Consider the following 26,690-nt stretch of genomic DNA (forward strand, 5'->3'; position numbering starts at 1 on the left):
TGCATTAAAGAGGTTCTATTTTGACGTGTTTCTAGGATATGTTTCAAGATTTAGAGCTCCTTTTAGCAATTCTTGTAGTGCTGATTTGGTAGTGGCGAATTCTCTCAGCATTTCTTTGTGTGAAAAATACTGTATTTTTCCTTCACTTATGAAGCTTAGTTTCACTGGGTACAAAAATTCTTGGCTGATAATTGTTGTGTTTGAGGAGGCTGAAGATAGGGTCCCAATTCCTTCTAGCCTGTAGGGTTTCTGTTGAGAAATCTGCTGTTAATTTGATAGGTTTTGCTTTATAGGTTACGTGGTATTTTTGCCTTACAGCTCTTAAGATTTTTTTTCTTTGTCTTGACTTCAGATAACCTAATGACAATGTGCCTAGGTGCAATCTTTCTGTGATGAATTTCCCAGGTGTTCTTTGAGCTTCTTGTATTTGGATGTCTAGTTCTCTAGCAAGGCCAGAGAAATTTTTCTTGATTATTCCCCCAAATATAGTTGCCAAATGTTTAGATTTCTTTTCTTCCTCAGGAACACCATTATTCTTAGGTTTGGCCATTTAACATAGTTCCAGACTTCTTGGAGGCTTTGTTCATATTTTCTTATGCTTTTTTGGTCTTTGTTGGATTGGGTTAATTTGAAAACCTTGTCTTCTGAAGCTCTTCTGCTTGTTTGAGTCTCTGGAGCTCTTCTGCTAGTTTGAGTCTATTGCTGAGACTTTCCAGAGCATTTTGCATTTCTATAACTGCGCCCATTGTTTCCTGGAGTTTTGACTGTTTTTTATTTATGCTGTCTATTTCATTGAATGTTTCTCCCTTCATTTTTTGTATCATATTTTTGATTTCTTTACATTGGGCTTTGCCTTTCTCTGGTGCCTCCCTGTTTAACTTAATAACTAACCTTCTGAATTCTTTTTCAGTTAGATCAGGGGTTTCTTCCTGGTTTGGATCCATTGCTGGAGAGCTAGTGTGATTTTTGGGGGATGTTAAAGAACCTTGTTCTGTCATATTACCAGAGTTGGTTTTCTGGTGGCTTCTCATTTGGGTAGGCTCTGTCAGAGGGAAGGTCTAGAGCTGAAGGCTGTTGTTCAGTTCCTTTTGTTCAAAAGGCTGTTTCCTTGATGTAGTACTCTCCCTCTTTTCCTAGGGATGTGGCTTCCTGACAGCTGAGCTGTAATGATTATTATCTCTCTTCTGAATCTAGCCACCAGCAAGTCTAACAGGCTCTGCGCTGGTACTGGGGGTTGTCTGCACAGAGTCCTGTGATGTGAACCATCTGTGGGTCTCTTAGCTGTGGATACCAGTACCTGCTCCAGTGGAGGTGGCAGGCAGGTGAAAAGGACTCTGTGAGGGTCCTTAGCTTTGACTGATTAATGCACTATTTTTGTGCTGGTTGGCTTCCTGCTGGGAGGTGGCGCTTTCAAGAGCGCATCAGTTGTGGTAGTATGGGGAGGAACAGGCAGTGGGTGGGACCTTGGAACTCCCAAGGGTATATGCCCTTTGTCTTCAGTTACCAGGATGGGTTGGGAAGGACCATTAGGTGGGGGCAGGGCTAGGCATGTCTGAGCTCAGATTCTACCTGGGTGGGTCTTGTTGCGCTCCTTTTGGGGGAGGGTGGGGGTGAGGTTCCCAGGTCAATAGAGTTATGTTCCTAGGAAGATTATGTCTGCCTTTGCTGTGTCATGCAGCTTGACAGGGAAGTGGGGGAAAGCTGGCAGTCACAGGCCTCACCCAGTTCCCTCACAACCTAAACGGCTGGTCTCACTCCCATTGCGCCCCCTGCAACAGCACCAAGTCTGTCTCCAGGCAGTGGGCAAGCAGGACCCAGTACTTTCCCCAGGCTACCAGCCTCCCAGCTGTGAAAATAAACAGGGCTCTCCTTCTTCCCCCATCTGTTGAGTCTGCACACTGGATTCATGCCCTCCCACAAGTTCTGGCCAAGAGACTTCTCCATCAGTTGAAATTGTTACGAAGTTCAGCTGGAGTTTTCCTTCTCCCTGCGGCCTTTCCCAGTGCCTCCAGCAGCCCTCCTCAAGGACCCCTGTGAGGCCAGGCAGAAATGGCTTGGCAGGGAACCCTGCAAGCCCAGAGGGATTTTGCCGCTGCTTCCTCTACCCCTGTATTTCGCTCAGCTCTCTAAATTGACTCAGCTCCAGGTAAGGTCAGAATCTTCTCGGTAATCTAGACTTTCAGGTTCCCCAGTGGGGGTGTGTGTTTGGGGGCAGAGGAATTCCCTTTCCCACTTCCACAGTTTGGGCGCTCATAGTATTTGGGGTGTCTCCTGGGTGCTGCAGGACCCTTCAGAGGGTCCGTGGGTTCTCGCGGCATTCCTAATGTATTCCTGCAGTTCTTCTGGAGCAAAAGTTCAAGATGGGAGCCTCCACACCCTGCTCTGTCGGTCCGAGCGGGAGCTGCAGTCCAGTCCTGCCTCCCGTCCGCCATGATCTCTCCTTTACAACTAGCTTTTAATATTAATTAAAAAGCTATTTGTTATCCAAGCTATTTTTATAGGCAAGCTTAGCTTACAGGAAAATCTCTGACTCGGTCCCTTGCTATGGTGTGTTGAGTTTAATGTCTCTGCCAATTTTCCTAATCATTTTTAATAAATTATTCGAAACAAACTGAAAGAAGCTTTCAGACTTGTGTGTGTGTGTGTGTGTGTGCACGCGCGCGTTGTATGTTTGTGTGTGTGGAAGAGAAGGAAGTAGGAATTAGGGAAAGAAAAGGAAGAGGGAGATAAAATTTTGTTTTGTTCTTTCCCTTTTTCTACAGCAGCTTCCATGCCTACAATAATTTCTCTCCCTTGCATGCTTAGAGTGAAAGTGAATATTATGTGTAACCCAAGTGTCTAATACCTGGATTGGCACTAACCACTTAATAGATCTAATTACACACTCTCTCCTAACAAGGGTCACTTTAGTATAGTTGGGCTGCATCTTAAATCATTCCTGGCTCTAGCCTGTTCTCTATTGTTTGTTTCCTAACCATGGCTTTAGTTCTTCCTTGGCTCTCTGCATGCTCTGCTCTAGTGCTTGATTTAATAATATGGTGGAGGAGTGTGCAGATGCTGGAGCCAGATAATCTGGTTTCAAATCCTGACTCTGATACTTATCGGCTATAGGATCTTGGGCATCTCATTTAATCTTTCTGCATTTCAGTCTCTTCACTTGTAAAATGGACATAAAACAAATAGTTACCTTACAGGTTGTTGTGAGGGTTATGTCCTGTTCATATCTTGTATGATTTCTCTTCCATCTTTGTGCACACAGGCCCCAGATGAGCTGTCATCCCTTGAGCTGGTATCTGGTGTCTTTTTCTGTCAGCTCCTCTCTTAGAACCTGCTTTGAACTCGAGATCTAAAGTACCCGGGAATTTATGTGCCACCCCCTGTTCCCCCAACCTTAATGAATGACTGCCACTTTAGGAATATAAATACTCCACCTCCCTTGCTCCACAGGCGTCAGGCACATGGGTTGCACCTAACTCAGGTTTGTTTTACACTGGGGCTCCTGTGGGATTGAGTTATCATCCCTCTGAAGTGGTTCACACCTTTGCTTGGCCTCCTTCACTTTCTGGTCCCACTGTACCACTCCCACTCCTCCTGGAAACACTCTTTCTTAAATCACTTTCACACAAATCCTTGCCTCAGGGTCTGGTTCTGGGGAAGTCAACTTAAAGTAGTTTATTTGAGTTAGTATCCATATAAAATGCTTTGCATATAGTATGTCATATAAATGTTGGTCATTATTATTCGTGTTATTACCATGCTAGTCTAAAACAAGGTAGTTTGCTGAAGGTCTCCTTTTTCTCTCTGCCTCATCACCAGAATATATATTTTACTCTATTTAATAATTCATCACAGTACTGCTAATATAAGGCTGTTGTGTACTGGGTTTCTGGAAGGTTTGGGGATAACACTGTAGGCATACAAACTTAAAAACCGAATGATAAATATAATTTATTTGAAGAGTCAAGACAACCCTATTTATTTGTAGAGGACTCTACAAATAGAATCTGGCCTTACTTCCAGTGTTAGTGGTCTGTGCTTCTCTCTGAGATCCTCAGTAAGGGAAGTTCCTTTAAGCCTTTGTTACCTTGTAAATCTCCATCCTCTTCAGAAAACCCTTGCCTATACCCCACAAAATCTCTCTAAAACTTAACTTTGAATATGATCCCTTTCTTTGCATGATTGAGGATTTGGATTTACATCCAAATGGCATGTCAGACACTAATTTTATAGCTTTTTATAGTATATCATAGAAGAAAAATAAAATAACTTTTAATGGAAAGAATACTTTTGAATTCTAGGACTGCATGCATTAAAAAAGTTTGGTTAGCCAGCATTTTATTTTGTAAGCCAACATCTTAATGTTCTTTTTGAAAGTGCTGGAACAGTTTGCTTTATGACTGAGACATTAAATGTCAAGCGTGAAGCCATATGCTGGGTTGCAAGTGTTCAAATAGCTGTATTATGTGAAATTCTAGAAAACTGGGTTTGCCATGAAAATGTTATTATAGTTATAACTATGGGTAGGTTACTGTGGTTGCATCTCTGACCATAAAAAAAGAAAAGCACTAAAATTTATACCCTAGGGGTAACTGATGAGGCAGAGGCAGAGATAATTGAAGGATTTCAATTATTTAAAAATAAATCTCTGTTTTTCCCCCATTTTTCAGTTATAAATTAATGTAATACTTTCCGTTTTCAAATAGACTTTTACGTTTATAAAACATTTCAGTTTAGTCAAATTCTGAATGCTGATGAGTAATATTTAGCTCAGGTTTCGAAGTATGTGGTGTGAAAAAATTGTGCCAAAATATTGAGCTTTGGAGTGTCTGGGGTTATTCTGGAATTTCCTACTCACAGCATTGTAAATTTAGGGAGATAATTAAACTATATAATGCTGATATTTCACTCTGACTAAACTCCACCATAAATTTACTAAATGGTAAGAGATATTTACTGTTTGTAGTTATAATGTTCAGGCACAGTATTTGACTTAGTTTATTAGTTTTCTATTGCTGCTATAACAAATTAGCACAACTTATTGGCTTAAAACAACACACATTTATTATCTCATCATTTCTGTGGATTGGGAGTTCAGGCACAATTTAGCTAGTTCCTCTGCTTAGAGTTTCCCAAGATTACAATGAAAGGATCAGCTGGGCTGCATTTCCTTCTGGAACTCAGGGTTCTCTTTCAAGCTCCTGTGATTGTTGGCAAAATGCATGCTCCTGAGGTTATAGAACTGAAGTCCTCATATTCTTGCTAGCAATAAGCCAGGGTAACTCTCAGCTTCCAGAGACTGCCCTTTGTGCTTCTACAACGTGGCAGCTTACTTCTCATGACCAGCAGGAGAATCTTGTCCTCCAGTCTTCTGCGATGAAGTCACATATAATGTAACAACCACGGAAGTGACTATGCTATCGCTTTTGCCACGTAATATAACCTAATCAAGAGAGTGACTATCCTATTACCTTTGCCATATTCTGTTGGCTAAAAAGCAAGTCACAGTTTCCTCCACATTGAAGGAGACTTTGCGAAAGCAGGCATGACTTATTGGGGGTCATGTTAGGATGGGTACACCATACTTAGTACACCCAGAACCATATAGTCTGTTCATATATCACATTAAAGTTGACTAGGGTCATGTTTTTTAATTTCATGTCATGGTACTATGGTAAATTGAGGTATAAGTAAATAAATATATTATTGAAACATATGAGTCACTGAAACCATTGGTGGTTTTAAATAAAGCACGCTTTAACTTGAATTTATGTTCTAAGTCTCTAAAATAAATGTTACTTTCATGACCGTAAAGACAGTTGTAGTTTGTAGACAATTTTTGGTTAGTACTTGCTGGTGAACTCAGAACTTCAGATGATTTTGATGGATTATGGGAGCAAGACATTTTCACAGAGGATTAGATCTGGAGATTTAAAAATGACACTTGGAAAACAAGGAACAAACCACAGTCAGTTAGAACATGGGTCCCCAACCCCTGGGGCCACAGACTGGTACGGGAACTGGGCTGCACAGCAGGAGGTTAGCGGGGTCCCAAGGGCCAGGGGTGGTGGGGGTGATGAGCCAGCGATCCTCCTCTGTATTTACAGTTGCTTGCATTACCGCCTGAGCTCTGCCTCCTGTCAGATCAGCAGCGGCATTAGATTCTCATAGGAGCAGGAAGCCTATTGTGAACTGCGCATTCAAGGGATCTTGGCTGCTCACTACCTATAAAAATCTAATGCCTGATGATCTGTCACTGTCTCCTATTACCCCCAGATGGGACTGACTAGTTGTGGGAAAACAAGCTCAGGGCTTCCACTGATATTACATTATGGTGAGTTGTGTAATTCTTTCATTACATATTACAATGTAATAATAATAGAAATAATGGGCACAGTTAAATGTAACACACTTGAATCATCCTGAAGCCTCTGCCCCTGGTCAGTGGAAAAATTGTCTTCCACGAAACCAGTCCCTGGTGCAAAAAGTTGGGGACTGCTGAGTTAGAACATGTAATGGAAGAAAATGCCCATTTATAATAGTAATAAAAGATGAAATACCTAGGAATAAAGTTAACAGGAAATTTATAAGATCTACATTTAAAAAGTTAAAATATTACTAAAGAACACAAAGAGTACTTGGACAAATGGTAAGGCATATTATGTTCTTGGATAGGAAGTCTTACTATTACAAAACTGACATTTCTCTAGTTAATCCATAAATTTAGTCTAAAAAAATCAGAATTTTTTAAAATTAGACAAGTTGACTGTAAGATTCATATGGAAAAATCATCAAGGAACAATAGACTAGAAAACTCTAACAAAAAAATAGGAAATTTAGGGAGGAGTTGCTAAGCATATATTAATATGTATATGCTACATAAAGCTATATTAATTAAAAGTGTGGTACTAGTATATTAATGGAAAGAAAAGAAAGCTATGAAATAGACTCTAACAGGTTGGTTAAATAAAAATTGGTTTGTGAGAATAAGAAGAGCTAACTTTTTTGTATTTATGTGCTAAGTATTTACTAGGCTCTTTACATATTAACATAATTTAACTCCCACAACAACTGTATGAGATAGGAACCATTATTATTTTCATTTACAAAAGGGGAAACTGAGACACAGAGAGCACAACTAACTTGCTCCTAATAAATAGGGGAGCTGGGACTGAAATCATTTAATCATGCTCCAGAGCTGACATATGTTCTCACTAGGCTACACATTCCCCTATGCTCATGGAATTATAGACAGGTGTAAAAAAGAAAGAATTCATTCTGTACAAACTATACTGATAATCTAGATAATTTAGAAATACACACATATATGTATTTTTAAGATATACATTTTAGGAGAAAACTTCAAGGAATATAATAGTGTACTATATTGCCATTGTTGTAGAAAAACAAAATATATAAATGTTTACAAATTCATGGTTTATCTTCATAGATTGAAAAAAGAAAAAGAAAAGCACCAGTGTTTATATCATGGGAGAGGAACTGAGTGTCTTGGAAGAAGGAAGAAGGAATATTTACTGTTTATGTTTATCATTTTGTGTATTTTGAATTTTGTGCCATGTACATATACTCTATTAAAGAAAATAAGTTAAATAACAATAACAAAACCAGTAAACTCAGGGAAAAGTATTTTCAAGAACCTTGTTTATACAGTATGTGTATTAGTCCATTTTCACACTGCTATAAAGAAATACCCAAGACTGGGTAATTTCTAAAGGAAAGAGGTTTAATTGACTCACAGTTCTGCATGACTGGGGAGGCCTCAGGAAATTTACAATAATAGTGGAAGGTGAAGGGGAAGCAAGAACCTTCCTCACAAGGCAGCAGGAGAGAGAAGAAAGCAAAACCAAGGGGGAAGAGCCCCTTAAAAAACCATCAGATCTCTAGAGAACTCCCTCACTATCACAAGAACAGCATGGGGAAAACTGCCCCAATGATCCAATCACCTCCCACCAGGTCCCTCTCTCAACACCTGGGGATTACAATTTGAGATAAGATTTGGGTGGTAATACAAAGTCAAACCATATCAGTATGCATTTACAAGTAATTTGCTTCTGCTTATAAGGACAGTTTATGTTATAAACGTTTAACATGCAACATAAATAAGTGAAAAGATGAGTTCCAAAGACTGAGAGAAGGTATTTATAACACACGGAAACAACAAATAATTATTATTTAGAATATACGAGGGACTCTTAAACATCAATAAAAAAGACAAATACATGGGAAAAATAAAGATATGAACAGGTAATTCAAAGAAGAAGTTTAGGATAAGCACATGAAAAGATGGTCAACCTTATTAGTAATAAGGGGGAGGCAAATTAAATGAGACATAGCATTTCACATCCCTAAATTTAAAAGTTTGACAGTAAGAAGTATCAATAAGGATGGAGAGTAATAGCAAATATCATACCAAGAACTGCTGGTGGGAGTGAAAATTGGTGCAACCACTTTGGGGAATAAATATAATGCCTAGCAGAGAGAGAGGGATGCCTTTGAAGACCTGTGATTAAATAATTCCATCCACATGTGCTCAGGGAGACAACCACATGAACGTTTATACTGGCATTTTTAAAAAATAAAAATATTCACTGGGGCCATGTGTGGCAGCTAATGCCTATAATGCTAGAGCTTTTGGAGGTTGAGGCAGGAGGATTGCTTGAGGCCAGGAGTTTTCAACCAGCCAGAGCAACATAGTGAGACTCTGTCTCTCAAAAAATAAATAAATTCTTGAATGTGTTAGGTAAGGTAATTCTCAAATATTTTATCTTATTATTTTTAATGCTTGGCAGATGATACCTATGGCATCTATGGAATGGACATTGCTACCGCGATTTTACTTTATTTAGCAGTTGCACTAGAGTATGCAATGTCCATTTACAACTAATCCAAGTCCACTTTCAAATACATTTGAAAGTGAACTATACTGCTTCACAGGTACTGCAAGTACCTTATAACAATAATTGAGTATTTCTAATTCTTCCCTTCTGCCCTTTGTATTATGCCCTCCATTCTCCTACTGTCATTCATTTCACTTATATATAAGCTATAATTTATCATCAAATACATTATTTCTATTATTATTTTCAACAAACTGTTATCTGTGAGATCAATTAAGAATAAGAAAAATTAAAATTTTTTTCTTTACCTTTTACCTATTCCTTTATTCCTTCTCTAATCGCTTTCCTTTCTTTATGTAAATTTGAGTTTTTGACCTGTATTATTTTCCTTCTCTCTGAAGAAATTCTTTTAATATTTGTTGCAAGGCAGGTCTACTGGCAACAAATTCCCTCAATTTTTGAGAAAGCCTCTTTCACTTTTGAAGGATTTCACAGGATCTGTTAGTAGTTTTATTTGCCATTTTACCCCCGTCTTTTCTTGCTTGCATGGCTTCTGAGAAGTCAGATGCAATTCTTAGTTTTGCTCCTCTATAGGTAAAGTGTTTTTTCCCTCTGGCTTCTTTCTGTTTTTTGTTTTTGTTTTGTTTGTTTATTTGTTTGCTTTTCAGTGTAATTTTTAATTTTAATTTTTATTCTTATTTTAAGTTCCAGGGTACCTGTGCAGGATGTGCAGGTTTGTTACATAGGTAAATGTGTGCCATGGTGGTTTGCTGCACCTATCAATCAATCCATTATCTGGGTATGAAGCCCAGCATGCATTAGCTATTTTTCCTGCTACTCTCCCTCCCCCTGACAGGCCCCAGTGTGTGTTGTTCCCCTCCCTGTGTCCATGTGTTCTCATTATTTAGCTCACACTTATAAGTGAGAACATGTGGTGTTTCATTTTCTCTTCCTGCATTAGTTTGCTGAGGATAATGGCTTCCAGCTCCATTCATGTCCCTGCAAAGGAAATGATCTTGTTTATTTTTATGGCTGCATAGTATTCCATGGTGTATATATACCACATTTCCTTTATCCAGTCTATCACTAATAGGCATTTGGGTTGATTCCATGTCTTTGCTATTGTGAATAGTGCTGCAGTGAACATATGTGTGCATGTATCTTTGTAACTGAATGATTTATATTCGTTTGGGCATATATCCAGAAATCAGATTGCTGGGTCAAATGGTATTTCTGGTTCTAGATCTTTCAGGAATCGCCACACTGTCTTCCACAATGGTTGAACTAATTTACATTCCCACCAACAGTGTAAAAGCATTCCTATTTCTCCACAGCCTTGCCAGCATGTGTTGTTTCTTGACTTTTTAATAATAGCCATTCTGACTGACATGAGATGGTATCTCATTGTGGTTTTGATTTGCATTTCTCTAATTATCAGTGATGTTGAGTTCTTTTTTTAATATATATTTGTTGGCCACATGAATGTCTTCTTTTGAGAAGTGTCTGTTCATGTCCTTTGCCCAGTTTTTGATGGGGTTATTTGTTTTTTTCTTGTAAATTTGTTTAAGTCCCCTGTAGATTCTGGATATTAGATTTTTGAGAGATGGATCGATTGCAAACATTTTCTCCCACTCTGTAGGTTGCCTGTTTGCTCTGATGATAGTTTCTTTTGCTGTGCAGAAGCTCTTTAGTTTAATTAGAACCCATTTATCAATTTTTGCTTTTGTTACAATTGCTTTTGGTGATTTCGTTGTGAAATCTTTGCCCTCGCTTATGTCCTGAATGATATCTCCTAGATTTTCTTCTATGGTTTTTCTAGCTTTGGGTTTTACATTTAAGTCTTTAATTAATCCTGAGTTAATTTTTGTAAAAGGTGTAAGGAAGAGGTCCAGTTTCAATTTTCTGCATATGTTTATCCAGTTCTGCCAACACTATTTATTAAATCCCTCTGGCTTCTTTCAAAATTTTTCTTTATCTTTGATTTTCTGCCATTTAAATATGTTTTTTGTCGTTTTGGGGCATTTATTCTGCCTGGTATTTTCTGAGCTTCCTAGATCTGTGGTTTGGTGTCTGACATTAATTTGGGGAAATCTTCAGGCATTATTGTTCCAGATATTCCTTTAGTTGCTTTCTCACTTTCTTATTCTGGTATTCTCATTATGCATTTATTACACCTTTTGTAGTTGTTGCATAGTTCTTGGATAATGTGTACTTTTTTTTTTTCAGTCTTTTTTTCTTTTTACTTTTCAGTTTCTATTGACAGATCCTCAAACTCAGATTCTTTCCTCAAAAACATTCTTCATTTCTAGTTCAGTGTTTTTGATCTCTAGCATTTTCTTTGGATTCTTCCTTATAATTTCCTTCCCCCTGCTTGTATTACCCATCTGTTCTTGCATGTTGTCTATTTTTTCCATTTGTATCCTTAGCAAGTTAGTTGTTTTAAATTCATGATCTGGCAATTCCAACATTCATGCCATGAGTCTGGTTCTGATGCTTGTTCAGACTCTTCTAACTGTGCTTTCTGCCTTTTAGTGTGCCTCGGACTCTTTGTTGAAAGGTGGACATGATGTACTGTGTAGAAGGAACTGCTAAAAATAAGCCTTTACTGATGTGGTGGTAAGATGTATTTTGTGTGTGTGTGTGTGTGTGTGTGTGTGTGTTTGTGGTGGGAAAGGGCTCAATAGTCCTGTGATTAGGTCTCAGTCTTTCAGCGAGGCTGTGCCCTTGGTCTGTGAACTTCACAAGTGCTTCTCGGTTCTCCTTGCACCCATCTTAGGTGAGACAGGATAGCTAGAGGGGGCTGGAGTTGGGTATTTTATTTTCTCCACATGGAAAACTAGAGGTGACAGGAGTTGGATATTTTGGCTCCTGCAGGGTGGTTAGGCTCTAATAAAACTCTAGTAAGTTAGGGGCTGGTAAATTAATTTCTCCTGAGGGCAGGCGTTGTTAAGTAGAGCAGAATGCTTTGGTGTATTTCAGAATGGTTATTTCACCTCTCCCAGCTGGAAACACAAGGGTTGTTTTTTTTTTTTTTTTTTTTTTTTTTTTTTTTTTTTTTTTTTTCATTTTCCCTGTAAGAAGCTGATAGAGCTCCTGGAGGTAAAAATTGCAAAAGTGTGGGCATCCCCGCTAAGACTGAGTCCCCTTGGAGTTTTTAACACACAAACTTATCTATTCAGAGCTGCCAGCAATTCCTCAATTCTAATTTAGGTTTTCCTCTTGGGCACTGGTTCCCTCAGAGGTTTCTGCTCAGGGAAGTTGTGGTTCACAGTGTCCCTGTCGGTCTCTTCAGGGCAGTACTTTGCTCTGTGACCTCCCTTCTCTGATGGATCAGAAAAGTGTTTGATGTTCAGCTTGTTCAGCTTTGCCTTGTTGTTAGAATGGTGTTTTTGACTTCTAAGATCCTTACATGCTGGACTGGAAAATGGAGTTTGGCTCAGTGGCATTATTTTTATTAAAATATTGAAAAATCTGAAACATCCCAAATATCTGTCATTTGGAGAATGAATAATCAAATTGTGATATATTCATATCATGGAATACTGTAACACAGGTAAATGAATGTACTGGATTTAATTAAGATTGTTCTATCACAGAAACAGAGCAGGAAAAAAAGAGATACAGAATGATACACAACAATACTATATGTTGTGTATGGATACATATGTGTATAAGTATAAAAATCTAACAGAAAGGTACATACCATCTTTAGGATAGTGATTTCTTCTTCTGTGGATGTAGTGAGGACTGAAATAAGTGAGGAATAAAACAGAGACAGCCACTATGTGAGTAATATTTTATTTCTAAAAAGAAGCAAATATTTAAAGCAAATATAACAAAGTACTAATACCTAGTAAGTATGTGTGACCTTAGGAAAGCTAATTAACCTCCAAGTGCTTGTAGTTTTCTTTGCTTTGACGTAGGGACAGTAATATTTATCTCATAGTTGCCATTAGGATAAAGTTAATATATTTTTGAAAATTTTGTAATAAGAATGTAAATAAAATTACTATGAAAAAAGATTGAAATATTGAAATAATTTGAATGACTCTGAAAAATAACATTATATGGATTATTATTGTCACAAGTTCTACCATATTCAACTCAAAGTAGACCACATAAATCTATTTGCATTATTTACTCTAGCTGTCATTTTATTTGAAAAATGCCATGCATACATCTGCTTTTGGTGATCAAATGATCAAGGAGAAATGGAAAAATGAAGCCTTAGTTGTATTTGTTCTGGAGTAGTCAGAGGCTAATTTAGTTTCCATCAGGATTTCCCCTGGAATGTAGCAATTTTTGCTAAGCCTCTTTGATTTTTGTCTACATACTTTAATAACTCACAAAAAGATACCCCCCAGCCCACTTTGTGCCCCTGGATTGAAATAAACATCTTTTCAAAATGCTGGTGGAATTTACTACTGTTTCTATTCATTAATAAAATACCAGGAAGCAGCAGGACAGTCTTCCCTGGGGACAACAGGCAGAGCCTGGATGCCCCTGGAGTAGACAGATGCTTGTCCATCAAGTTTCTCCTCTGTCCCTAGTGTGGGTGGAGTTTCTGCTCTGATTGACAGCCTAGTCCATGTTTTTTAAATCACTACAGTCTTCATGGCATGTCAGGTTGCTGTGACCTTGCTTGAAATTGGTTTGAAAAGTACAGTGCTTTTGAATGACTTGGAAAATAAAAATACCTTCTGTTTAGGAAAATGCTTGTTGCTCTGTATTCTGATTATCAGTAAGCCTGAGACTAGTAAAGAAATATAAAGTACTCTGGACATAGTCTTTCTTGCTTTAAGCAAAAAGAATTCTACACAGGCATATGAACCATTTTAAAGCCATAGTTTGAAGCCTGAAATTTCTGTTGTGAAATAGCATGTCCCTGGAACATGTGCTTTGTGGCTAAAAGGTTCATATGGTTTCTGTAACTATGTAATGCAAAAGTAGGTCTCTTTGAACCTAAACTGAGAGAAACTGTTGAAGCGTGAGTTACTCTGTGAACTCAATGCTTGCAGCAGAATACGAATAAGGATATTTTAGCAATTCTGGGGCAGACTTTGGGATGAATCAGAACATTGCCCTCTAGGTAAAAAATTATCTATGACTAAGTGAAAATGCCTAGCTAGTCCCAGGTTTACTTTGTAGAAACAAGACAGTCACACACACATTATATACATGCAAACACGCACACAAAAATACATCCCATTTCCTATATCTGGTAATGCTGAGGAATGAGGTTTTCTCTATACAAATGAAACCTAATCAATTAAATATAATAGTTTAATATTTTATATGAATCTGCAATCTTTAATCTACACCAAGTACATTTTAAGTTTTTCTTGATGATTCATCTATCACTATTAATAATTAATTATGACGCTTTTATTTCTCTGTAATGCTTTGCTTGTATTCCTCCTCCCTCCCCATTACTAAAGCATTACTTGTTTCTGAAAATCAGAAAATACAGACAGAAAAACATCAATTATTATATTTGTTATTCTGTGTAAACATTTCCAAACACCCACTCATATGCACACATGGAATTAAAGAGGAACATGTAATGCCTTTTGTGGTCCGCCTTTTTCTCTTAATGATTTATCATGAATAGTTTTTTAAGTATCAGTGGACCCATACCTGAAACATCATTTTAAATGACAAATGCCACTGTATGGACACATTATATTATATTATATTATATTATATTATATTATATTTCAATAATTTCATATTATTGGACACATATATTCTTTTTTTTTTTTGAGACAGGATCTCGCTCTGTCACCCAGGCTTGAGTGTAGTGGTATGATCAGCTCACAACAGCCTCAACCTTCTGGGCTCCAGCAATCTCCCACCTCAGCCTCTAAAGTAGTGGAGACTACAGGCATGTGCCACCATGCCTGGCTAATTTTTTAATTTTTTGTAGAGACAGGATCTCACTATATTGCCCAGGCTGATCTTGAACTCCTAGGTTCAACAGATATTCCTGCTTCATCCTCCCAAAGTGCCGGGATTACAGGCATGAGGGCACCTAGCCATGTTCAGCATTTTATATCACAAACAACACTGAATGTACTTGTGTGTGTTGGCATGTATATGTGTATAAATATATACAGCTCTATGTTCCTTAATTAATTCTTTATAATACATTATTAAATATGGAATTTATAGTTCAAAGAACATGCCTATGTTTTGAGAATTTTGCTATGTTTTCTCAGCCAGGGCAAATATTCAGCTAGTATATCCTGGAGACACATTTAGTCTATATCTTGTGTCCAGCGCGGTTGTTTAGTGCCTGTGCTGTTTTGGTGGTTAAATATCCTGAAATATTTATTTTTGCAAAACTACTTCAGAAGAAAAATTTGTATTCCCATTCAGATTTACATTTTGAGGATGTTATTTTTTAACATGTTTTTTATATTTCTCAAATGTTTTTTATATTTCTTCTCATATAAAAACAATCACCTAAGACTCAGGAAATGTTTGAACAGAAATTTTGGGGCTAGAAGGCTGATTTTTTTTTTCATGGATTAAAATATATCATACTTACAAATATTTGGAGAGATGCTTTACCAAAGAAGAAATGAGTTAGCACTAGACACCTATTGGATTGGCTAAAACAAAAATAAGAAACAAAGAAACCTGATAAAACCAAGTGATAATAAGAATATGTAACAACTAGAACTCTCACACTTCGGTGGTAGGAATCGAAAATAGTACAGACACTTTCAAAAACCGATTGACAGATTCTTTAACATTAAACATACACTTACAATATGACCCAGCAATTCTACCTTTAGGTATTTATCTAAGAGAAAGTAAAACATCTGTCTACATAAGAACATATACGCAAATATTTGTGGTGGCTTTTTCACAATTGCCCCAAATTGGAAACAACCCAAATGTTCTCATCTGATGAATGGATAAAAAAGTGGTGGTACATCCATAAACTGGAAGACTAATCAGCAATAAAAATGAATTAACTATTGATGCACACAGGAATGTGAATGAATATCAAATGCATGAATACCGAACAGGCTACATAATATATGATTTAATTTATATTTTAGAAAAGGGAAAATTATAGGAATAGGAAAGAGAGTAATGTTTGCCAGAGGCTGGAGATGGGGTGAGAGGCTCACTTTAAATGTGCACCACGGGCCAGGCGCAGTGGCTCACGCCTGTAATCTCAGCACTTTGGGAGGTCGAGACGGGCGGGTCATGAGGTCAGGAGATCGAGACCATCCTGGTTAACACGGTGAAACCCCATCTCTACTAAAATACAAAAAAATATTAGCCGGGTGTGGTGGCGGGCGCCTGTAGTCCCAGCTACTCAGGAGGCTGAGACAGGAGAATGGCGTGAACCCGGGAGGCGGAGCTTTCAGTGAGCCTAGATTGCGCCACTGCACTCTGCCTTGGTGACGGAGCGAGATTACGTCTCAGAAAAAAAAAGAAAAAAAGGTGCACCACAAGGAAACTTTTCGGGTGAGAGAACTGATAAATATCTTAATTGTGGTTGCAGCGATATGACTATATGCATTTTTCAAAACTAATAGACCTGTACATCAAAAAGTGTTAATTTTACCATAGGTAAATTAAAAAGTCAAATAACAATTTTAAAAAATAAAAGTAAAAATCTTTTTTAACAGGAAAAAGAAAATATGCTGAAACCTCTTGGCCACCATAAGAATGCACATTGCAGACCTCGAACCACAGTCAGCATGATTGACCAAAGGGCCTGGCTGCTGTGCTGAAATCCTTTGCTACAATTTGCTAGTGACTAGTTGGGATACTAAAGTAGGCCCATTCCTGGGAGTCACGGGGCTCCCCAGTGGCCTCATTGAAACTTACTGCACCACAATGTGGTATGCTTCCTCCCCTCCCTCCTTTCTTTACCATGCAAGTTTGGCATGGTAGTCTGATGGTTCCCTCAGCCTTACTGGTCCCCTCAATTTCTGTCACACAGGCATTTCCCAAAAAATATTTCCTTTTTTTTTTTTGAGATGGAGTTTTGCTCTTGTCACCCAGGCTGCAGTGCAAACACGCGATCTCAGCTCACTGCAACCTTCACCTCCTGGGTTCAAGCGATTCTCCTGCCTTAGCCTTCCGAATAGCTGAGATTACAGGCACCCGCCACCACACCCAGCTAATTTTTGTGTTTTTAGTAGAGACAAAGTTTCACCATGTTGGCCAGGCTAGTGTGGAACTCCTGACCTCAGATGATCCACCCGTCTTGGCCTCCCAAAGTGCTGGGATTACAGTCATGAGCCACTGTGCCCGACCCTTGCATGTTAAATCATTTCTTGGCAGATGCTTCTTGCAATACCTGAACTAACACAACCTCCAATTTTACACTTTGTAATATGATCATCATAAAGATAAAATGCACGATCACATTTTTAATTACTTGTACCCAATGATCTCTTTTATAAGCGTATTTATTAAAGTATAACATGCAATAAAGACATACTAAATGTAAGCACATGGCTCTATAAATTTTCACTAAGTGAAATTGCCACCCAAATCAAGAATTAGAATATTACTAGTAATTCAGAATCCCTCCTCCCCCATTTATGCCCTCTACCAGTGACTAATTCCCTCTTGAAGGTAACCAACGCCCTGAATTCCTAGCATTATAGATCTGTTTTGCTTACTTCTGAACTTTATATAAGTGACATCATTCAGCATATACTTTCATTTTCATTTGACTTTTGATCAACATGTTTATGAGATTAATTCATGATGGTATGTATAGCAGTAACTTCTTCCTTTTTTACTGTTATAGAATATTCCATTGAGTGAGCATAGTACAGTTTATTTATGCATTCTACTTTTGAGGGGCAATTATGTTTTTCCCCCAGTTTTGTGTTTTGTGCTCTACAGATAATGCTGTTATGAGCATATTTGAACATGTCTTCTGGTACATGTATGTATTTATTCCTATTTTGTATATCACTAGGAGTAGAATTGTGAGATTATAGGTTATGCATATATCAGCATAAGAAGATATTAAAATAACTTTTCAAAGTGGTTATACTTTCAGCAGCTGTGTATAAGAATTCAATTTCCTCTACAACCTCATCATTCATACTTGATAAAAAATTGACAAAGACATAACAGTAAAGGAAAATTATAGGCTAATCTTTCTCACAGACAAAGATGTATAAAATCTTAAGTTATTAGCAAATAGAATCTAGCAGCCTATAAAAGATAGTATATCATAATCCATGATGTGGGTTTCCTTGAACGCAAAGTGAGCTTAGCATTTGAAATATCAATTTATGTAATTCTGCACAAATAACAGAATACAAGAGAAAAATCATTTAGTGATCTAAATAGAACAAAAAAAAAGCATTTGATAAACTATAATATCCCACCATGATTTAAAAAACCTCTCAGCAAACTGAAGAGAAGGGAGCTTCCTTAATTTAACAAAGAGTATCCATAAAACATCTGGGGCAAACATTTTTAAAGGTGAAATGTTGAAAACTTTTTCTCTGATATAAGCAGAGACAAGGAGATGCCCTTTATCATCATTTCTATATATTTTTTCTTTCTTTTTTTTTTTTTTTTTTGAGACAGAGTCTCGTGCTGTTGCCCAGGCTGGAGTGCAGTGGCACCATCTCAGCTCACTGCAAGCTCCGCCTCCAGGGTTCACGCCATTCTCCTGCCTCAGCCTCCCGAGTAGCTGGGATTACAGGTGCATGCCACCACATCTGGCTAATTTTTTGTATTTTTAGTAGAGACAGGGTTTCACCATGTTAGCCAGGATGGTCTCGATCTCCTGACCTCTTGATCTGCCTGCCTCGGCGTCCCAAAGTGCTGGTATTACAGGCGTGAGCCACCACGCCCGGTCTATTTAATTTGTTTTTATATGTGAGGTCCCCACCAGGGAAATAAGGCAAGAAAAATATGGTATAGGTATTGGGAAGGAAGATGTAAAATAATCATGTTACTATCTTCATATATCTTGATATGTTAGCTATACAACAGTCAATATTATATCTTTATATCACATTTCATATGTATCCATGACTGGATACATATGAAATCCAATAGCCCCCACAACTAAATTTTAGAATTAAGTACATCTAGCTAGGTTGTTGTTGGGTACAAAGTCAATATATAAAAGTAAATTTTATTTCTACATATCAGCAACAAAACCATTAGAATATGAAAAATTAAAAAACAATTAAAATACATTAAAAAACGGCTACATTGGTGCCTATACTAAATGACCATCGATTGCCATGTGTTTGCTGTCTTGTCAAAGTTTTGATAGTTTTCCTATCTCTTAACTCACTGAGTTGTTAGCTACAATTTCTATTGCTATCATTATGCTTGCGTGTAACTGTAACTTCTTTTAGTAATTTTCTGCCTCAAATGTGCTACAATTGGAAAATCAATAAAAACATAAAATGACTAAAAAGTATTGTAATAAAACTAAGAGGATTTTAGTGCTCAGACTTTGTGACTTTTATTTTGGCCACTCAGGAGTTACTCAGAGCCCTTTACACTTATATTCAGGGTCTAGTTTTGCTCAAAGTGACTGAGATTGCCAGAAGTATAAACTCCAGGGAAGAGGGGTTATGAACTCTCCAAGTTCCCTGCTTGAATAGGACTTTCCTCAAAGTTTTCTCTGAAGTTATTTCATCTTGAAACATAAAAAAAAAAAAAAAAAAGAAATTGATTTCAGCTTCTGTATAGGAATTTTTAACAAAATATGATTACTTTTTTTTGGACAAACATTTGGTATAAATCTAATCAATAGGTTTGTGGTTAGATGGTGACTTTGACTTTGATATGATTTAATATGCACAACGATTCTTAGGCAAAGTTGCACTGGCTGTTAGTCCTGGAAGGTTTTGTTTCTGATATTAGTTGAATTTGGCTCAGCTCAATAAGTAAGATTACAACCAAATAAATACTATTAACTAAGTAAGCCTATAATTATCAGAACTGCACTCCAGAAATTGGGTTTTAGAGGATTCATTCAGTGAGCATTGAGTCTACAGCTAACGTAACAGCCAGAGCAAAAGTGACTAATGAGGAGCTAGCCTTTGCTGATTGACAGGAGCTAATGGGGCTGCATTAAATATTCGGGCTCTAGTCATGGCCTGTGGGTGCTCTGATGGCCTCATATATTTTCTTTTCTTTTTTTAAAAAATTAATCTTTTTTATTAAGGTAAAATACACATATACAATTTACCATCTTTGCCTTTTTTTTTTTTTTTTTTTTTTTTTTTTTGAGATGGAGTTTTGCTCTTGTTGTCCAGGCTGGAATGCAATGGCGTGATCTCGGCTTACTGCAACCTCTGCCTCCTCAGTTTAAGCAATTATCCTGTCTCAGCCTCCTGAGTAGCTGGGATTACAGGCACCTGCCACCATGCCCAGTTAATTTTTGTATTTTTAGTAGAGACAGGGTTTCATCATATTGGTTAGGATGGTCTCGAACTCCTGACCTCAGGTGATCCGCCCGCCTCAGCCTCCCAAAGTGCTGGGATTACAGGTCTGGTCAGTCACTGCGCCCGGCCTCATCTTTGCCATTTTTAAGTGGACAGTTCAGCAGTCATAACTTCCTTTATATTCTTTTTTTCCCTTTTATCTCCTAGTCCCTTCCTGGCCTCTGGTAAGCACCAATCTACAATCTATCTTCATGAGATTCACTTTTTTAGATCCCGCATATGAATGTGAGGATTTGTCTTTCTGTGGTTGGCTTATTTCACTTAATGTAATGACCTCCAATTCCATCCATGTTGCTGCAAATGACCAGATATCATTCTTTTTTATGGCTGAGCAATATTCCATTATGTATATAGATCACATTTTATTTATCCACTCATCCATTGATGGACACAGGTTGATCCCGTATTTAGCTATTGTGAATACTGCTGCAATAATCATAGGAGTACAGATGTCTCTTCAATACACTGATTGCCTTTCTTTTGGCTACATACCAGCAATGGGACCGCTGCATCATATGGTAGTCCTGTTTTTTTTTTGAGGAACCTTCCTACTGTCCTCCATAGTGGCTGTACTAATTTCCATTCTTATCAACAGTGTACAAGGTTTTCCCTTCCTCCACATCCTTGCCAGCAACTGTTATTGCCTGTCCTTTTGATACAAGCCTTTTAACTGGTGTGAGATGACATTTCATTGTGGTTTTGATTTGTATTTCTCTGATAGTCACTTATGTTGAGCAGGTTTTTTATATACCTGTTGGCCATTTGTATACCTTCTTTTGAGAAATGTCTGTTCAGATCTTTGGCACATGTTTAAACTGGTTATTTGTTTTTATGCTACAGAGTTATTTGACTTCCTTATATATTCTCGTTATTATTCCCTTGTCAGATGGATAGTTTGCAAATGTGTTCTCCCATTCTGTGGGCTGTCTCTTTACTTGATTGTTTCCCTTACTCTGCAGAAGCTTTTTAGCTTAATGTGGTCCCATTTGTCCATTTTCACTTTGGTTGCTCATGCTTTCTAGGTCTTAGACAAAAACTCTTTGCCCAGACCAATGGTGCATGATAGGGGATCTAGTTTCATTTTTCTGCATATAGTTCTCCAGTTTTCCAGCATCATCTACGGAAAAGACTGTCCTTTCCCCACTGCATGTTCTTGGAAAATATGTTGGTTGTAGGAAAGAATAAGACTTGAAAGTTGGGCGGTAGACGAAGACTTTAGTACTGTGCCAATGAATTTATACTTTATGTTGTAGAAAATGAAAATCATTGATACATTTAATAACATGGACCAGTTTTATGTTTGTTTTATTCTTCCTTCTCTTCTTATAGAATGTTGGATTTTCAATCAATAATTACTTCTTGAGTACTCTTTCATATGACCAGGAATCTACATGGGTACATAGTAGGGCATCTTTAAATCCTTGATTAAAATGGAGTGCATTCCTTCATCATTGGTCATGGGACTTGATATTAAAGGTATATCTATATATACCTGACTTTTCAACTTAAAGCAAATAATTCTTAAAAGAGACTTGCCATTTCTTATCAATACTCTCCCAACCAAAAATAACTTCAATGGTCTGAGCCATATCACAATATTTTATGAAATAAGTTAATATTACAATATTAGGGAATCACAGATTTTAATGGTAATGATATACTCAATGATATTTTTGGGAAGAAAGGAAAACACATAATGTGAGTATCAGGTATTTAAAAAAAAAGTTATGTGTTTTACCTTTTTTTTTTTTTTTTTTTTAAAACAGAGATAGGATCTAGTTCTGTCACCCAGGCTGGATGGAGTGCAGTGGCATAATTATAGCTCACTGCAGTCAGAAGCTCCTGTGCTCGAGGGATCCTCCTGCCTCAGCCTTCCCAGTAGCTGGGATTACAGGTATGTGCCACCATGCCTAGCTAATTTTTTTATTTTTTGTAGAGATGGGGGTTTCTTTATGTTGCTCCTACCTTGGCCTCCCAAATGTTGGGATTACAGGCATGAGCCATTGTGCCCTACCTGTTTTATATTTTGTAATCTAAAAAATTATTAGATAATGATCTAATAATAAATATGATAATAACAGAATAATAAACAGAAAAGATATCTGTGCTTCTCTGCTCAGTAATTTCTTTTTTTAATAATATTAGGACTTGCCTTCATTTATATAATGTTTTTCATGTTCAAATTGCTTAACCAAAATTAAGTAATTAATCCTTATATAAAATCCTGCGAGGCAGATAAGAATTATCTTCATTTTACAGATTAAGTCAAATGTACCATATTCCAAATGATTAAGGCTTCGAAATCTCCAATACCAAATGGTCTATGTTCCCCTGGAAGCATGTGGAAACCTAAATTTACATAGTAATTATGTGTTCAATTGTGCTGAGGAAGCAAGTGGCAGACCCAGATAATCTTCCAAAAATGAAAGAGAGAGAGAAAGAAAAATATTGAAAATATACCAAAAATGAGTAATGTGGTTTTTAAAATCCTTGTTCAATAATAATACTATTATTCACATATAGTGATTCTTCAGAAGTCCTCCTATGCTAAAAACAAAAACAAAAACAAAAACAAAAACCCACAAGAACCTTGGTAAATGCTAACGTTTTATGCAGAGAATAAATCCAATGGGATGATGAAATTTGCATCTTGAAAGATGAAAAAGGATCCTCAGTCTATTCGGAGATAACGATGATGTACAGCTATTTCCTTATCATTTAGTATATAAATTCAAGTATTGGGCTACATTCTGCTTACTGTGAATATGTCTTGTGGGTGAAGAGAATTTGTGTTAAAAAAAGAAATTGTGAAATGTTAATAAGAATGGAATTCCTTAGTCTTACGCTGTGGAAGGACTCTGATAAATATACCATTTCTATTTTTGAAAAAACATAGCACTTTTCTCAAGGCAGAGGGACAAGTCATAATTGTCAGTGAAAAAATGAGAAAAGTTGCCTGTCTATGTATGTATGTATGTACGTACGTACGTATCTATCTATCTATCTATCTATCATCTATCTATCTATCTATCTATCTATCTATCTATCTATCTATCTATCTATCTATCTATCTATCTATCTATCTGTCTATCTTAGTTTTCCCAAAACAGAATATTCCAGTCAACCTGAGTCAGCATAACAGGAAAGTTCCCTTGTTTTAACCCTATATAAAGAAAGTAACTTTGAGGGACAGGTATGATGGCTCATGGCTGCAATCCCAGCAGTTTGGGAGGTCAAAGTGGGTGGATTGTTTGAGCACAGGGTTTCAAAACCAGCCTGGGCAACATGGTGAAACCTTGTCTCCACAAAAAATACAAAAACAAAGAATACAAAAATTAGTCAGGCATAGTGGCATACATCTGTGGTCCCAGCTACTGGAGAGGCTTAGAGGGGAGAATCATTTTAGCCTGGGAGGTTGAGGCTGCAGTGAGCCATGACTGTACAACTGCGCTGCTCCAGCCTGGGCAACAGAGCAATAAGACCTTGTCTCAAAAACAAAAAACAAAAAACAAAAACAAAAAAACAACCAGTCTGCTTTTTGTTCTGTTTCTGCTTTCTTCAGCCCCTTTTCTGCCTGTAAAGTCAGCCTCCTCTGTTGAGCTCAATGGAGCACTCATTCTGCTTTACAGAATAAGGTGTTGCTGATTCTAGAAGTGAAAATAAAAGCCAGTTAGATTTTTGTTGTAATTTTGTCTTTTGACAGAGCTAAAAAAAGATCCAGGTAAGTTAAAATACCAGAAAACAGTAGTTCTCAAGACAAGAAAGTGTGGCCTCAATTAAAGTATGTGAAGTCTGTATAATAATTGAGAAGAGGGAAAAATCATATCTTTTGATATTAAGATAGCTATACATTTTGTATTTTAGGTCACTCACTAAAGAACAGAAATAAAGTATAAAAATTTTAGCATATTTGAAGAAGAGAGATGAAACAAGAGATTTGTTTATAGAAGTTAGTCCAACTCTTCTAACCTGTCAATATAAGTTAGAGAATGCTGTGTAATCGGTCATGTCTTGAAATGAAACATTTTAATTCTCTTCCTCTTCCATCTTTTCGTTTTCTTTTTCCTTTCTGCTTTCCTTAAACATTCATTGGGCACCTGATGTGGGATAGAACTTAGGTGCTATGGATTCAGAGATAAATGAGACAAAGGAGGAAGGAAGATTCTGATGCAGACAAGAAAGGGATCCTTTTGACTGAGGGAGGTATGAGTGGAGTTTCAATGGGGAAACTATGGTAGTCAGAGGAGAGTAGGAGGCCACTAGACTCATCTTTGGTTAGCTATGAAAGGTGAACGTTGCATCGTTGAGAGAGTGACATAGATTATTTTCATTGACTTGGAAACCATATTTGATCAATTAATGCAGCTCTAATTTTCTTTTCTTTTTTTTTTTTTTTGAGGTGGAGTCTTGCTCTGTCACCCAGGCTGGAGTGCAGTGGCATGATCTCAGCTCACTGCGATCTCTGCCTCCCGGGTTCAAACGATTCTCCTGCCTCAGCCTCCTGAGTAGCTGGGACTACAGGCACGTGCCACCATGCCTGGCTAATTTTTTTGTATTTTTAGTAGAGACGGGGTTTCGCCGCATTAGCCAGGATGGTCTTGATCTCCCGACCTCGTGATCTGCCCACCTCAGCCTCCCAAAATGCTGGGATTACTGGCATGAGCCACCGTGCCCGCCCATAGCTTTAATTTTTTTTTTTCCGAAAAAACGATAGAGTTGAAAAGATAAAAAATTAGGCACTGACTTTCTGCAGATGATTTTTCCTTCCCTAGCATTTATAGAATACTTTTTATGTGCTAAATACATTCATTAAACCATTTTATCCTTTCAAATGAAATATGAGGTAGGTGCTAGTATTATTTCTATTTTAAAGATGGGGAAATTCAGGCTAAACTGGGCAAAATGACTTGCACAAGAGCTATCCGATTCCAGGACACAGGAACAGAAAGGGATCCATGCTCGAATAAGCTTGGGATATACAGGACTGAAGAAATTTAGCCTACAGCTTTCCCGATGTGTTTTTCAAGTATTTTATGAGTCCCCTAAAAGGGGTCTGCAGCATGTAACGTTTTCCCAACTTGTGGAACTGGTGGGTTGAACAAGCACAACTTTTAGGATGGAATTTAAATGCAAATTTATTTTGTCTCCCACCATTCCTCTAAATTTTTTTCAGAGGAGGTGTACTTCTCTAGCCCCTGGCTGAAAATTTGAAAAGGCCAGATTTTCTGATCACCCAATAATAAAATGTTTCATATACTTCAAGTTGGAAACAGCATCTTAGTTGGGAATTTGTATGTTAGGGTAAAGTTCACAATCTGCTTGCATTTTTATTCTGAAAAGGATTTAAACATCCAATCCATAGTGGCAGACCAATTATCTTGAACATAAGCATCTTAAAGATTATAATGAAAAATGACATTTAAAGAAAAGGAAAATTCTAGCATTGTAGTCAGTAAACATTATATTCTCATACTCAACAGTAATATAGCATACTGTAAAGTGAAATAACACAAGCAAAATAAATAACCATAACTAATTTGTTTCTTCAGATGAAAGAGTGAGAGGCCAAAACACTGAAAAGGAAATGAATACAGAGATTTTTGGAAACAAACATTTGAATGAGAGAATGCTTAGCATGGCTTAATGCAGACTGAATCATAGAAAAGGATCTTTTTTTTGAGACAGAGTCTCGCTCTCTCACCCAGGCTGGAGTGCAGTGGCGCGATCTCAGCTCGCTGCGACCTCTGCCTCCCAGGTTCGAACCATTCTCCTGCCTCAGCCTCCTGAGTAGCTGGGATTACAGGCGTGTGCCACCATGCCCAGCTAATTTCTGTATTTAGCCTTGTTGCCCAGGCTGCTGTCAAACTCCTGGCCTCATGTGATCTGCCTGCCTTGGCCTCCCAAAGTGTTGGGATTACAGGTGTAAGTCACTGTGCCTGGCCAGAAAAGGATCTTAATTTATTTGTGACATATATTTAAAATATAGCTCTCTGTGACATTTGTGACATTGCTGTGGAATAAATGAGTTCAAGCAGAGAAGAGAATCCATAGGCTAAGCAAATTGCATAAGTCATAAAATTGGATAGTTTAAAGAAGGTCTTAGAAAAACTGAAATCTCCAAACAAACAAAACAAAACAAGTGTGTTTGTAGTAGTCTAGTTAAAATATTAAAGCCTAAATTTTTTTTTTTAATACAGAAAAACAGAAAATTACCTGGAGTCATTTTATATAATATATACATGTCATATCTTTTATATGTTTTCAAACTTTGTAAAATGGCTAAACAAATACATGCAGCTTCTAGTAGAGACACGTTTTATGATTAGAAATAACGTTGGTAGCACTATTCTTTTTGCTTTAAGATTACCAC

General features: G+C 37.4%; 1 protein-coding gene across 1 annotated transcript in view; it reads left to right on the plus strand.

Annotated features, from left to right (window-relative positions):
• Window positions 1–1,999: 1,999 nt before the first annotated feature.
• The window catches only part of MAPK10 (mitogen-activated protein kinase 10), a 445,883-nt gene continuing 421,192 nt past the window's right edge, over window positions 2,000–26,690 (plus strand). Inside the window, exon 1 of the mRNA XM_050790476.1 lies at window positions 2,000–2,146. The gene's annotated coding sequence lies outside the window, so the exon portion shown is untranslated. The remainder of the gene's footprint in view (window positions 2,147–26,690) is intronic.

This window comes from Macaca thibetana, chromosome 5 (genome assembly GCF_024542745.1).
Source record: "Macaca thibetana thibetana isolate TM-01 chromosome 5, ASM2454274v1, whole genome shotgun sequence".
Lineage (NCBI taxonomy): Eukaryota > Metazoa > Chordata > Mammalia > Primates > Cercopithecidae > Macaca > Macaca thibetana.